General features: G+C 35.0%; 3 pseudogenes; all 3 read right to left on the reverse strand.

Annotated features, from left to right (window-relative positions):
• Positions 1-553: 553 nt before the first annotated feature.
• Positions 554-1,789, reverse strand: LOC143535257 (endoplasmin homolog pseudogene; annotated as a pseudogene).
• A 902-nt stretch (positions 1,790-2,691) lies between these two features.
• Positions 2,692-7,201, reverse strand: LOC143535240 (endoplasmin homolog; annotated as a pseudogene).
• A 4,363-nt stretch (positions 7,202-11,564) lies between these two features.
• LOC143535258 (E3 ubiquitin-protein ligase CIP8 pseudogene) lies at positions 11,565-12,940 on the reverse strand (annotated as a pseudogene).
• Between the last annotated feature and the right edge of the window lie 569 nt (positions 12,941-13,509).

Consider the following 13,509-nt stretch of genomic DNA (forward strand, 5'->3'; position numbering starts at 1 on the left):
ATTTTTTACTATCAAATTGGTTTTTTATTTTAAATAATATATATATATATTTTAAAATAAATCATATATTAATTTTTATTATATCCTATTTTATAGGATTTTTACATCAATAATTTGGTGAGAATAATTTTTAATTTAATGAGATGTTATAACCCGTTTAAAGAATATCTGGGTTTGGCAAGACCCATACCCATGAATTTAGGTTAAATGCATGAGAAGCATTCATTTAAAAATCAAGCAAATATGATGACTCCAAAAAAAGAGGGAGCGACCACATCACAACACGTAGGATTTTTATATCTTCGTTTATATATATTATAGATAGATATTAACTAAATGTTAACTAAATAATTCACTATAAATTAATATCACGTAAATTCAGGCTTTATGGCGCACACACCTCCTACTGGATGACTTATGATATCCAACATTAATCACTAGCTCGTTCTAGTATCAAATGTGTATGACTTTCAACTAAATGCTTACGGGTTCAAGTCTCACTTAAGACGTATGGATAGAATAGGTGTGAAAAGAAAAGATATTAGGGTTTTTTTTTAGTTTTTTATTTTTTTAAAGTATATCCTGCATTAAGTTGCTACTACTAAGAATTTATGTAATACATTTTCCATTCTTGTGGTTTTTAAACCTAAAACTGTTAAAAATTATTACCAACAAAATCTAGAATTCATCCTCAACATCTTCCTGCGACTCTTCTTCTGTGTTATTTTCTCCATCCTCGTCTTCAACGACCGTGTCCTGACTTATCCTTAAACTCGTCTTCACGGAATCATATATGCGCGCTGCAAAGTCCTTAGGCTCGGGTAACATAAATCCACTCTCCATCAATGCAGTTTGGTACATAAGTTGCGCGATTGTCTTTACACTTGCATCCTAATATTATACAAGTCTTTTAGTAACAACAACAATAAAAAATAATAATAACAGTAGCAGCTGTAGTAGTAGTAGTAGTAATAATAATAATATAACCTCGGGTTCCTTTACAACTCACTCACGAAGCTCCTTAATAATAGGATGCCTAGCATTGATCTCAAGCACTCGTTTCCCACGCATGTTTCCCTTGATAGTCTCGGACAGAGTTTGGGACTTCATAATCCGTTCCAAATTCCCACTCCATCCATACTTTGAAGTAACCACGACACACGGCGTGTTAGCCAACCGGTTGCTAATCGTCACATCATCAACTTTCTCACTACCTAGTGTTTTCTTCCACCACTCAGTTAACTCTTTGAATGACTCATTTATTTCTTTGTCATTGGCATTATTTTCTAGTTCTAAACCTTCTTTTGAAATATTTTGAAACTTCTTGTCTTCATAATCCATCAAGTACTGCATCAAGTACTCGTCCACGGGTTCCGTGAAGAATATCACCTCGTAATTTTTCTTATTAAGTTTCTCGAGGAACGGGGAGTTCTCGAGCTGTTCTATGCTCGTGCCCGTGATGTAGAATATCACGTCCTTTTGTCCTGGTTTCATTCTCGAGATGTATTGATCGAGTGATGTCAGTTTCCCGTTTGATTTCGTGCTGCAATGTACATATATTTATAAGTGATCATAATATCATGCAAGTGTTTTTAAAAAAATGTATGAAAAATGTTAAAACCATACGTTTGAAATCTAAGAAGTTTGGCTAAACGGTTTCGGTTTGTTGAATCCTGAACAATACCGAGTTTAATCGACTTGCCAAATTAATTCCAGAACTTAGTATATTGGCCTCTCTTCTCATCATGTTTCTTTGCTCCTTCCACCTCTACAATACAAAACGCTTAACGGGTTAAATCTTGGTTTTAAAAAGCGTGAGGCGTTGCTACATGTACAACTAAAAGCCACATTTGTCTCATGTGTTATACGTTAGCGAAAATCACAACAATAGCCATCTTTGTTGGACGTAGTTTCCAACTTAATAGACTTGCCACGTGTAGGTGACCAGATTGGACCTATTGGGCCCGTGAGATTCATTAATATGTAACGGGTTTATGAGGTTGCAATTAGGGTTTTATTATATTTGGTAATGTCTTGCTAGCAAGTTTGGTTAGTCTACATAAACCGAGTTATGGTTAGACATTATAGGTGGTGAACATGATGTAACCGAGTTAGGGTTCATCAAGAGTCAAACCGAGTTAGGGTTTGAGAGAGTTATAATCAGTTTTTTGAGTTATTTTTTCTGATTAATATAAACGAGAGTTAGTCGTTTACTTCGTGCTTAATTATCGACCCGGGACTTGAATCTTGACTAGTGAATTTGACAAAATTGCCTTAACTTTTAACTTTTGATCAATCAACCAATTTTTGAATGCATGATAAGTGTCCTTTGGCACATCAAATTTCAATTTTGACGTGTCAGATTTTAATTTTCGCATTGTGCCAAAATATGATGCGTTGATATAGTAGTGTGTGCCATGTGTAAGCTTCTGGTTGACTGAAACAATTTCTTAACAAAAATTCAAGAAACATTAAATTAAAATTTTAAAAAAGAAAAAAGGCATGACTATACACAATCATTGGTCAAAATGGTCATTTTTGTGAGTTTTCTTTCACAATATAGCCTTTATATCAAGTAAACTATTAACTATACATAATATCTTCATCTCTTGGGTTTTTTTTACGTATCACTCGTTAACTTTATCAAAGGCCCTAGAGGCTCTCCTTGATCGCTTCGCCTCGCCTCGCATATTAGGCAGTCTCATAAACTAATAGTTATAAATCAAACTTAAGAAATATATCACAATGGATATATGAACAACTTACCTTTCTTGCCTTTATTACCAAGAGATTCATCAGGGTCTTCTTCAGCAAGTTTCCGGAGCATGTCAAATGCTTTCTTGGTAAGTTTATTTTTTATCGTTTTCAAGACGTCGTGCTGTTGAAGAACTTCTCGAGATACATTAAGTGGTAACGTGTCGGAATAAACAAGACCCTGATGAAACAAAACATTAATAATTTGTTAGTAACCATTTTTCAAAAGTGATTATAATACAGGTAAACTGGATTCTGATCATCCGAACTATTATACATTGGATAATAATAATCCATACTGAATATTTGAGCAATTACACTCCTAGCTTCCACTTCCATTGCCAAAGACAATAGTAGTAGCATAATCATCAAAGATTTACACCTGATTTCCACTCAATTTTTCTCACAATGACAGCTATGAACGAACTGAGGAATCGAGTGGAAATAAATGTAAATCGAGTGAGTATTTCTAACGATTATGCTACTGGGATTGCCTTTTTGCAACAAAATGAAAGTTAGGAGTGTCATTGGTCAAATTGTCATTATTGGTTAGTATAAGCTAATTGGTCATTGTTTGGATCATTAAAATCCAGATTGACTATAATATAATGTTGAGTAACCTGTGGTTTGTCCAAATATGCGGTTTTGTTCCAATAATTTCAAATTTGTGATTTTCATCCATGTGGTTTCATTTCACTTGCAATTAAACCCGACCCCACTAACCCCGTTAAGTATGATTGTGAAACCCATCAACGTGCACCTCACATGAGGGGCAATTTTGTCCCTTTTCTCCCCAAATAAACCCCAGCCTTAATTCGCAAGCCCTCACACGTGAGGGACTGAGATTTATTTGGGGAGAAAAAGGACAAGACTATCCCTCACCTGAGGTTCACGCTAATGGGTTTAACGACCAGACTTAACGGGGTTAGTGGGGTCGGGTTTGAATGCAAGTGAAATGAAACCACATGGACGAAAATCGCAAATTTGAAACTATTAAAATCACAAATTTGAACAAACCACATGGATGAAAGCTGCAATTTAATCTATAATGTTGGATAAATATATTTACCATCATGAACATTAGATACTTTGGTAAAAGGTCATCAAATTCATCAGAGATGAATACTCTTCTAACATAAAGCTTGAGATTAGATTTATTGCCAGTGTTGTAATTCTCATATAAATCATCAGGAGCCTTGGGAGGCACAAACAAAACAGCCTTGAACTCAACATCACCTTCAGCATTAAAATGACTCCATGCAATTGGCTTCTCACCATCAACATCCTGCAATACAAAAAAAACCTATTAGAAGAAACGCGTAGCACGGTTATCCATTGTGAATTTTTAAGTTAACGCGTTTTATGAATACCTTCACAAGAGATTGATAGAATTTTATGTATTCTTTCTTGGACACCGTCTTTGGACTTCTTAACCATATTGCTTTAACATCATTTAAATGTTCCCAGTCGTATATTGTTTCTTTGATGGTTTTGGTCTTCGGTTTCTGTTCATCGTCGTCTTCCTTATCTTCACCGTCCGTGAATTCTGCTGCTTAAATCATTCAAGAAAATTAAAGAAGGTGGAGTTATAAGATATAAAAGAACGAAAAATGTCATTTAGTTATAGAACCTACACATGTGTAAGACACTGTAAGTAAACGTTTAAAAGTTAAAAACATATGAAAATAATATACCTATTTGTATGCAAAAACTTTTAAGAATATGAACCACTAATAGAAAAAAAAAATAAACAATTTGGACTTGTTTTTCTTTACTCGCAATAATTTAGTGTTCTAAAACGAAACACGAGTTTCTGACGTACGTTCATCTTCATCATCACTAGAGTCATCATCGTCTGCGGGCACTTGAACATCAACTTCTTTGCTAGCCCAAAGGTATATTGGAAAGTTAATAAACTCTGAATACTTTTGCACCAACTCCTTCAACTTTGACTATACCATATACTCCCCTGCTTCCTCCTTAAGGTGCAATCTTACTTCACTGCCGCGACCGAGTGGCTCATTGTATGTATCTTCAGAGATTGTAAATGCACCATCAGCCTTTGACTCCCATATATACTGTTTGTCATCATTGTGTTTGGTGATCACTTCCACATAGTCTGCAACAAGATATACTGAGTAAAATCCGACACCAAACTGACCGATGAGGTTAAGATCGCCTCCTGTTTGCATTTTCTCCGTAAAAGCTAGAAACAAAGAACAAAGGGTAAAACATGTTATTGAAGAATTTGAGTATAATAATAATAATAATAATAATAATAATAATAATAATAATAATACTCTTATGTGGTACCTGAAGTTCCAGACTTGGCAATTGTTCCCAAGTTCTTGATCAGATCATCCTTTGTCATACCAATACCTCGGTCACGAATTGAAAGAATCTTGTTTTTCTTGTGTAACTTAATCTGCATGTCATTGCAATTTGCAAAACCAAAGTCAATTAGATTTCGTAACTTAAGAAATAAGTCTTGTAAAGGAACCGAATAACAGGAACGGAGCATGTTCGTTTGTTTAGTTTAACTGAACAAACGATCAAATGTGAACAATTTAAAAACCAACAAAGTATTCTTGTTCTTGTTTGTTTGTTGATAAAATGAGTGTGTTCGTGTTTATTAGTTAATAGTATAATTGAACGGTTAAAGACCGAACATAACTAAACATAGACAAACGAAACATAACTGAGCAAAAACTAATTATAGGTAAACGTGAACATCAATCTGTTGACCTGAAAAAATTAATAAAACTAGACTAATTTGTATCGGACCTAAAAATGTCTTAATGAATATATGTAAGAACGAACTTAAATAAACATAAACTAACAAATGCAAATGAAGGCACGCTAACGAACGAATATAAACGAATGTTCACAAACATGAACGAACACGCAAGAGACATGTGTTCATGTTCGTTCGTTTATATACCTATTGTTCGTTCGTTTATTAAAAAATAAACGAACTTCCCATTGAACAGTTGGCGAACAGTTCATTGACCGTTTAGTTCGTTTACAGGCCTACAAGACAGTGCTTAAAGTGAAGCGAAAATTATAGAGCATAATATATAGGTACAAACCTTGATCTCAAGCTTGGTATCATCACCTTCACCGAGTACCTCTTTATCGGTAAGAGAAATGAATCTAATTTTGTCCAAAGCCTAAAAAATATAATTTACAAAGAAAAAACAAGAAATTAATAAAATCACACTTAGACTCTTAAGAACATAAAATAAAAAAAAAATGTCTTACATCAGATGCATTGGATATTAATTCCCTCAAGAAAATATCCTTATTGCTGTAAAGAGAATTGATAATGATGTCCATAAGCCGAGATACTTCGGTCTGAAACTCAAACTTCTCGGCATTGCTACGAACACTTTTCTTGGACATTGATTCGGCTTCTCTGAATCATGAAAATGAAGCCTTGTAAGATAACTAACAGTAGACACATTCTTCATATGAAATAAAAAGGCAATGCATTTTTAAACTCAATGGTTATGAAGTTACTCAGTTAGGTATATATGAGATTATTTATGCATAAAGGTTTAGCAAACCTTTTGACAACATCAGGATCAGTAGATAAGCCATGTGGAACAGCACCAAGTTTTTCTTCAATTTTGGGTGGATTCGCTGGTTTATCTGAATTAGACTCTGCATTCGCGTGTAACTTCTGACCTGTAAAGGATAAACAAGAAGGTTAACAAACCCAATGAAATGAAAAGCGACGTTTTGGTTTTATGTTTTCTTTAGAAGAAATTTTGGGTTTGATTTTGGTATTGTAATCAACCAAAAACAAACAAAATGTACTTAACCGAACATAAAATAACCGATTTTAGCTAATGTATAAGAAATTAATAAGGAGTGTAGCCTAAAAACTTAGGTTCAAAATGTGCAATAAATTTTGAACAAAAAATTTAGGCACAAAGTTCATTATTCTCGGATATATTTTCCGGCCTAAAACTTTCAAGTCTAAATGATAAAGCAAAAAAAAAAAAAAAAAAAAAAACAAGAAACCGAACTAAACCCATTGTGTAAACCGGAAAGTGAAAACTGAAACAACCAAACCAAACTGTTTCCAAAGACCCTTAAATCGAACTTTCATTTTTTTGTATTGAGCCCAAAACTGTTTCCAAAGACCCTTAATGATTTATTAAACGATAAATCATCCCGAATGTGTATGTACCATGATCAGGAAGAAGAAAGAAACAAAACCGAAGGTAGAGTCCACCTCCGCATTCTGCTGACTCTTGTGTGATTTCCGTGATAGTCGTTTGTTTTGGTAGATTTATATAGTATGTTTTATTATAATGTATGTAGCTAGGATCTACAAGAAGTGACATGAACCTTGTTTCAAAATTGCAAACATCACATTTGAACCACTAAATATGAAAACATAAAAGTCACCACCAACAATTAAGCTTATGTGACATACCATGTTTCATATCCTAACTTCATTATTTGCTATGTTCAATAATTACTATGAACTCATCTATCATAAAAGATTAAACCCTATTAATCCATATATTTTTATCAAGCATGCAACTACCTTTCTTTTGATAGACCTTTTGTAACGACAATGATTTAACTTTATAAATTAGATTATTCTACTAAATTAAATGAAACATCTTAGTTAAATTTGTAGGCATCAACTTTAATAATAAAATTGTTCCAAGTGAAATAAATTTTATGATGTATATGTAACGTTTCAAACGATTTAGATATCTTTTAACGTTTTAACATATGTTACGCGAGTAAAAAGAAGATATACATGTAACATGCGAAGCAAATTAAAAAAGATACACACACACCACACATAACTGAAGAGTTAAATCGTTTTGAAAAATGATTAAAAGTCTACTGTTTAGACAAAAATAAAAAACGCCCTCGAACCCACGACCACAAGGTTAAGAGCCTTGTGCTCTACCAACTGAGCTAGACGGGCTACTTGAATGTTTGTTTTTTGTCATATAATTTATTGTTTACCTAATTGATAAATGTCATTTTTCAAGAGTATATTTTTGAAAGAAATTGTGATCTTCAATCTTCGTTCAACTAAATAATTGTGATACCAGAAAAAAAAATTGTTTTAGTATTTTTACGGGTCGGGGCGAGTATGATATTAGATGATACATATTCAATTACTTGAAATTGTTTACAATAAATATTAGTATATTATATCATCGTAAAATATAATATAAAAAGTGCTAAAGTTATTGAAAACTTAAAATTATTTTACACTCATCAAATATATATATATATATAAATAATTAAATATTAGTATATTATAGAAAATGGTCTTAAAATTGTTGAAGACTTAGAAATTATTGAATACAAGTCAAAAGAGAATTGTCTACACAATTAAGATATTGATCATCAAAAGATGGGAGAAGGATAATATCTAACTGTTTGTAAGGAAAGATGCTTGATATACTAGCCCCTCACATTTTGACCAAGACAAAGACACATAAGGAGCCCCTAATCTCAATGCTTAAGCTATGAAAGATAGTAATTATCAAAATTAGGGTGTTAAAGGTGATCACTACTCTGTTAGTGAGATGGTGTAGGGTGATCTTTACCTGATTGGTGAAATATTGAAAGCAATCACTACCCGATTAGTTAGACGTTAAAATGTAATCGCTAGCTACCTGCTTAGCGTGGCGTAGAAAGGGTCATCCCTACCTCTACAAATAAGAAGTTAAATTGTGAAGACAAAAGTACTCTTGATAGATACACAAGATTGGATGTAGGATGAGTTAGTTAAAACGCATCCGAACCGATAGAAATCTTTATTTTGATTAAAAACTTGCTTATATATAAAATATTGTTATATTTGTAAAATATTTTTTGATGATCTTGCAAGTTTTTAATCAAAATAAAGATTTCTATCGGTTCGGATGCATTTTAACTACCATGTTCACTCCGATTATTAGTTCTTACAATATTGTTTTAAACATAATGGTATATTGGTTATTTTACAATATGTGAACATACATTTTAACATCAGTTAGTGTCAAGGATTAAAAGTGTTATGAGTGAAATTAGAACTAAAAGTGCAATTTTTGAAACTTGAAGTCAATACCGTAATCTATAACTCATGGAGTCATTGACTATCAGTGTATTTTGATTTAGGTCTGAGATGTCATATTCAGATGTTTATAAAAAAATTAAAAACAGTTAAATATAAACTGCATCAAATCAACATAAATTGGATGTAAGGTAATCAAAACAGCATAAATAAAACTTAAGAAATAGACATGACGAATAGGTGTCCCAAAATAACTACAAATATAGATTAGGTTCATATATAGTTACACGGTTAAATACTTAGCGGTTAAATCGAACAAACCGAATTCAGAAAAGTGTATACCCGATATCTGATCCGGAAACCAAAAGATGATTTTTATTAAAAAAAAAATAATAAACTAAACAAGGGTGAAAGATAGATTGTGAAGGGAAAGATGACCATTTCCAGCTTTTCGCGTTTGAAAGATGGATTGAGAGAGGATGGTGGAAATCTGACGTGGCGCCTACGTGAAATGAGGAATTGTGGTCACATAGCTATGGAGCACTGAGATTCAAAAATTGGATTAAGTGTGGTCAAGCTCCTATATCAAGTGATTGTTACACATATCCAAGTAAGTTGTAAGTGATTGACGTGAATGCCTACGTAGCATTGTGATCAAGCCCCTTTCAAGAGACCATCACACATTTTCTTCAGATTCAAAAGTATGTGGAGAATTACAAGAATTGTGAAAAATCGTATAATTCATTTGTATATAAAGCACGATAAAAGTTAAAGAGAGTTAGAGCAGTGAAAAAAGGAGTGAGAAAGAGACAATGAGAGCAGTCCATGGGCCAACAGCGGTGCAACACTGAGGTGGAAGGTCCAATACAATGACAATGGTTTAACACAAAAATGTAATTGGTGTGGTGCAATATCAATCTTATGTAGGCAAGAACTCACTTCCAACAGTCACATTTATAGTGACCTTGTTTGCACGTTACCAACCCATGGCTCGTAGTGCGTTTACAAATGTCTGTTTACCTTATAAATTGATTTCTCATAGGTAGACCCCACAAACTAGGCGGGTGGGGTTCAGGTCATAACGTGTTTGGATCACTTTGGGTTTTGGACAAAATAGGTCACAACATGTCGGAATCAGCACTGGTCGTTTACAAAAACTATCAAATATAATTCAGGTCGAGACCAGTTCAGACAAACATGAAGCCACGGTGATGGTGGTGGGAGCAAGTACGAGGTAGTGCTATATGACAATGACGAATTGGCGGCGAAGACAAACAATGGTTACTCCTTTTTAATTTAACAAGTTTATAATAGTGACTTGTTTTGATCTGTTCTATGAATTTAAGTAGACGGTTAATCTGAAATGACCCAAACGAACCCATCTACAAAACTTTTTTTTACCCAAATCAACTCGTTTCGTGATTGGCCACTTCTCCTAAATGAAAGGATAAATTAGCAAATACAAAACGCGACAAAGCTGATCGGCTGATATCTATCCCTAATAAAATATAGCAAATTCATTTTTAAAAGATCACATGAAATGCCATTGAAAAGAAATTATCAAGAATATTACATTTACTAGTAGCTGAAGATTAATTGTTGATCACATGATACCAAATTCATTTTTATAATTTCCTATAATCTAAATTCAAATCACATTAGATGACCACAATCTAAATACATGTTATAAACTAGTTGGTACTAAAGCACTAAATAACTCGTTAAAAAATGAAAACAATACTCAACCAAACCTGAACAGATGGCAAGAACTATTGAAGCAAAATAAGTTGATTACTTGACAAATGAGGGAATGAGGGCTGCGGACATACTGTCAGGGCCTGCAATTGGAAAGCCAGCATACAACCATGGCGGGAGGCAGATAACTAGAGCAGTGTAGTGGCTGAAGGCATGAAAGGGGTTTCTTCCTTCATCTCCGGTGGACTAGACGACCACCATACCAGTTTACTGATCTTTCAATACTATAGCCCAACTGGCCAACTTTATATAAACCAAGTAACACCCCAACTACTTCATGGCCTGAACTTCTATAAAAAAAATTTATGCATTGTTGGTACCATGAACCTGAAGTGGTTCAACACCACCCCTACGGATGAAGCACATCGAAAACGTATACCGCTATAAAATTTTACTAGACTAATACCGATAAAGACTACACACTAGGAATAACACAAGTAAGATCCATCATCTCAAATATCTTGATGCCACCATTGACACATCTCCTACACTTGATGGTTCTTTCAAGTTTCAGCTCTTACTACCCCTACGTTTCAACTAGTCAAAACCGCTTAACGGCAAAACCGCGATGGATTTTTTAAACTTACTTATAAACTCAACCTCCATGAAAAGAACATAAAACATGTTCTGCAACATAAGCCGTAATCAAAATCCAAAATACTTCAACACAATTGCTTACTAAACCTCACCTGAATTGCTAATCCTACACAACAAATACTACTTGTCCAAGCACACTATCATTACAGTTGTATAGTTTCATCCCCTAGGCTATGTGTAGTGATTTATGCAATGTGGCACCCAGTCAGCAAATATATATATATACACACACATATATATATACCACACACAACACAATATAATAATAATATTCTTCAAAGAGATCTCCAGAGCCCCCCCCCCCCCCCCTAATCGCCCCATTTATCGCCTAGAGAGGGGGGGGGGGGGTTCACCCACAAAATCGCCCCGCTACGGCCACCCTTAACATTAACTAACAGGCCATCCTAACCAATCCTATACCCTAGTACGCTTTCCACGAAAAAAACATAAATCAGAAACGAAATCATTAAGCAACAAAAGCCACACTGAAACTTCAAATGGAGGAAGCTTATTATTTACAAAAATGAAATCATAACCATCAATCCAAATTAAAAAAACAAACAAAATGTATACCAAGTTTCGACATACTAAAGACGCAACAAACACATACATACCGCTCCTTACACCGCACCACTCGAAGTCGTAGCCATCCCACTCCCTCCCACCCTCTTCTTCCTATCCTCCTCATACTCTGGATCATCAGTAGCCAACTCAAACCTACAAACCGGACACGTATTCCTCGACCCCAGCCACGGCACTATACACTCCTCATGATACATATGTCCACACGGCAATCGCTTCACAACCTCTTCCTCATTATTAACCAACTTATCTTTACATATCGCACACGCTTCAACTTCCACATCACTCAACTTCACCTTCACAGTAGGCAACCCTTCCACAACCGATTTCGCAGCCGGTGGCGGCCCGCTTTTACCGGGATCACTTTCCGCTAAATTCTGTAACAATTCTTCGTATCCTGCTGCATCCAAGTAATCACCTGGATTGCCTATGTAACCATCACCTGCAGTTTGAAACCTGAACTCAACCGAGTGATCCTCCAGTCCGTTTAATATCTCCGCCCAATCGAGTATTCGGTGTCTTCGGCTTAACGCTCTGGAAGCGAAATCACGGAGTCGAAGACGGATGACGTCACGCTGACGTCTCCTACGCGTATCCTCATCTTCCGGTTCAACTACCTGTTCTTCTTCGTTATTATCGTCAGATCCGTCGTTAACATTAACTCCGTTATTATCTCCGTTATCCACGTCATCATCATCGTTTTCATCGTGTTCATCCCATCCGTCGAGTTCGATTCGGAGATAATCATTATCATCGACGTCGACGTCACCGTCGCGGTCTGCGGGAGGTAACGGCGGCGCGTCGTCGTCACGCGCGGACATGGCGATGAGCCTGAGGACCTGAAGGATCTCGTGACCGAAAGCAGGATGATCGTTATCTTCATCGTCGTCTTCATCGTTTGCTTCAACCGGTTGATTATTATTATTATTATTATGATGGTGGTGATGAACTGCAGCAATGAGCTCAACGAAGCCGTTTTTGCATTCGAAGCAGATGACGTCAGCTTGACCAGGTAGGGTTTCGATCGGGACGCGTTTGTTGCACTGGTAGCACCAGTATTGTTGTGAGGGATCGGGAGTGGGAGTATCGGCTTCTGACGGTGGAGTTGGTGGCGGTGGCGGTGGTGGTGGTGGTGGTGGTGGTGTGACGGATGATGACGGTGGTGTTTCAGCCATTGATTGATTGATTGGTTTGGTTGGGTTTGGTTTAATTATTAAGTCTGTAGGCAGAATTTGGGGGAATCCGTGGGTTTATATTTGGGCTATTTGGGCTATTTGGGTCGGGTATGGGTTGGATTGTTTGGTGTGTGTGCTTTCAGAAAGGATGTGATGTGTATAAACTATAAACTATAAAACAAATAAAAGAATCTGAATTTTTTATGTTTTATAGAAGAAAAAGGATCTAGAATTGGGTCGTTTGGTTCGATAAGGCTAAAGGATAAGCTTTTCGGGTCGTATCGTGTTGAGTTTAATCGGATCGAGTAATACGAATAATATTGATAATTTTGTGGTAACTTATAACGAGTTTTTCAATATTATTAAGAATGAAAACCACATTGAAATACAATTAAAATACACTTCTATTTATATTAGCCTAAACTCGTTTCCTACTCAAACTCTAATTTCTAATTATACTCAAACAAATAATAAAATTATACTATAACTCTTAACTCTAATAATTATCTTCTAATAATAATTACTTAATTTATTTTTAAATTTCATCTTTAAATTCTTTATTCAATTCACGGGTCGTCTATATTAGATATTTTTTTTTAGAAAATGATG

Source organism: Bidens hawaiensis, unplaced genomic scaffold (genome assembly GCF_021521415.1).
Source record: "Bidens hawaiensis isolate Kalapana, Puna unplaced genomic scaffold, B.hawaiensis_p1.1 tig00010461_1, whole genome shotgun sequence".
Lineage (NCBI taxonomy): Eukaryota > Viridiplantae > Streptophyta > Magnoliopsida > Asterales > Asteraceae > Bidens > Bidens hawaiensis.